Genomic DNA, 2,996 nt, shown 5'->3' on the forward strand with positions numbered 1-2,996 from the left:
TACTTATTCAATACTGGCCAATATTTTGTATTTTGCAGCTCATTTCCATTTTTATCAAGGCAACATTAGAGATTGAGACAATATCTATGCCTACACGCACACATAACAATGGATAGTCCATGAGCATCGATAGATTTTTAATATGATTTTTTCTTCAACAAATTGAAGGCAATTGATTTTGAAGTATGCATGCCGTACTATATTTGCACGAACAAAGGTATTATATTTTTGATCGTAATGTGTGCGTAGAAAAATTGACCACAAAAATTCAAATTGAGCATACATATATACATTAAGTTAAAAGTTTTCGAATCGTGCTGTAAAGTCTGCAACGAATTTATTTTATTAACTAACCGCAATACAATAACTTGAGTAACATTAATATTTTAAAATAAGGCATGTTCTACAAATCGTATTCGGTTAAAGTTTTAACATTTTCCTTTTTCAAATCGTAATACAATAAGAATTCATTCGAATTTATGCTAAAACCTTTCTGTTAATAAAAAAAAATTCCTTTACAAATGGTTTTTACCGTAGCTGCATGAGTGCTATCAAAGCATCCTATTATTACTGGTATTCCAAATTTTTGTACAAAATGTAACAAATGTACAAATGAATGATTGCTTTCTGGAATCAACTTCTGACATTTGGAACTTAATCTACTTCGGACACAAAATATTTTCTAAAACATTAATCATTTCGGATGAAATTTTAGGGACTGTGCTTCTACCCATAGCAATATCGGTATCCTTTTGAACTGAACTTTGATATGAACCTTCAGTGAAAAAACTTACAAAAGGTATAATTTCTTCGTGTATTTCTAAAAAATGCATTCTTACTTAACAAATAGCTGCTCTCAAGTCGACTAGTAGAAACATTTCAGCAAAACTCTTGTGGATAATGGTCTCTCAAGTGAAGTCTTTCGATTCTACCTTGATAATATCGTTCACGTTCGTTCAACACATAAACGGCCATAAAAACATTTTTTTTTTAATAAAAACTGTTTAATTTAAAAATTTTAATAAACGAATTCTCTTTTATTTGTTTTTTCAAACAGTCACAAAGAAATCAGCTGTTTCGAATTGAAATTCGAAATCAAATTAAATTGTACGAATTGCAGAACACCTAAACAAAATCGTACGAATTGAAATCGCGCTGAAAAAGTTCATTTTTTTGTATCATAAATTGCTTTATTCTTCTTCTACACATGTCTAGAATGCGGTAGTAAAGTGATTTTAAAACTTTCGAAGGCGAAAAATACAGCAGTTAGAAGAAGCAGCGGCTCGAAGCGCTGCTAATAAAATTTTTTGGGTGCACTCAGCACATGTAAACGCATGGATATTATCAATAAAAAATTCCCAAAACTTCATTTTTTTATAGCAAAAAGAAAATAAAAACGCAAAATTCGCATTTTTTTTTTCAAATGTCTACCAAGAGTCCATTTTTGGTATATTCCTTTGATCGTAGTGGCTCCATCTATTTACTGGTGTTAAAAAAGCAGGTCGTCACATGAGATGCCCCTAAGGAGGCTTTGACAAGGAAAATATTCAATATTGAAGAAGATAACAAATATACAAACATAAGAGATGATGACTATGTATGTACATATGTATGTTCTATTTGTATATTGTTTAATCGTCAAGTTAACAGCATTTGGTTAACTCTCGAAACGAGATTTTGCGTTGGGTTCAATTTCATATGTACACGTGAAATAAAATCCAATATATAGATAAATTGTCAAAGCTCCTGTCATATAAGAGTACTTGAAGTTTAAGATAAGAAATAATGCCAAATTCAAAGCAACCAATCACGCTGTATAACACTCGACTGGGTATTGAACCAAACTTATTTTTTCCGGAAGTTTGGGTCAGTAAACTACGTTTGGTCCCATACTTAGAAAAAAAAATCGATTTTGAGTAGAAGTGCAACAAAAAAGAACAATTTACATATGTATATAGACAAATAAGTTTTTTTATACATACATAAATTTGAAACTGAAGCTTAAATCAATCTATCCCTAAAATTGGTAGTACGACAATGTAACGTCAGTTTAAAAGCAACTACAAGAGGCGTGAGTTAAATTATATGGCCGTTCTTGACAGAACGTAAGATACTGAATTATAGGGGTATCAGACGTTTTCGTCTATAAGGTAAGGTAAGCAAAACTCTATTAAAGAAAATAATACAAAAAAGAAATTTAAAAGAAAAGAAATATCTGCCAACATCAAATAATCAGTTGTAACTCAGACCAATTAAATATGAGCGGAATAAAGTGAAACTCTTCTCTGCATTAGGGAGGTGGAGGATTTGCTTCAAATGTTATTATACTATAATTTAAACGACACGTTTTAATGAATGAAAATCTTAACATTATGACCCGAACTGAATTGGTTTAATTCGTTCTCAAACTACTATGATTCTATATTAATCAGTGTTTTCCTGTTAAAAGACGTTCACATACCAATTTTAAATAAAATATTCAGCCTGTTTTAAGCAGCTTGAAAACTGTGTGTTTGTTAAACCTACACCTTCTACTTTTAAACATATACGAGTATGTACTTAAGTACATTTATCCCTCTTCTGCAGAACATAATTGCTGGCCGAAAAATGCTTGACTTGATGTGACCGAACAAGGTCAATTGTCAATGATAAACCTGTTGCCAACGAACCCACACCTGCATGCAGGGCTCCTTCGACGACGAAGCCTTTGCGGCAATTTATGTGACGAACAGGTTAATATACAAATGAACATGTACGTTTTAATTTGCGAATCGCAGGAACACTTGTAATAGCATTTCTTAACTGCGACAAGTTTCGATGTGCATCACCCGAAGGTTTCGCCAAAAAATGTACTCATATTAGGGTGAACCGTATTACTCAAAGTAAAAGAATTGTTATTCGTTGTTAAATTCTATAAATTGTGCATGGAAAAAAGTCATTTATACAGTTCAGAAAATATTAAATATAGGTTTGTGCTGTCATCGATTGCACCAATC

General features: G+C 31.7%; 1 long non-coding RNA gene across 1 annotated transcript; it reads right to left on the reverse strand.

Annotated features, from left to right (window-relative positions):
• Window positions 1-312: 312 nt before the first annotated feature.
• LOC128922707 (uncharacterized) lies at window positions 313-1,070 on the reverse strand. Its single transcript, XR_008471884.1, has 2 exons — window positions 840-1,070; window positions 313-775 (listed from the first exon to the last, which is right to left on the reverse strand). It is a non-coding gene; the product is annotated as an uncharacterized LOC128922707 (long non-coding RNA).
• Window positions 1,071-2,996: the final 1,926 nt, after the last annotated feature.

The sequence above is a fragment of the Zeugodacus cucurbitae genome, chromosome 6, assembly GCF_028554725.1.
Source record: "Zeugodacus cucurbitae isolate PBARC_wt_2022May chromosome 6, idZeuCucr1.2, whole genome shotgun sequence".
Classification (NCBI taxonomy): Eukaryota; Metazoa; Arthropoda; class Insecta; order Diptera; family Tephritidae; genus Zeugodacus; species Zeugodacus cucurbitae.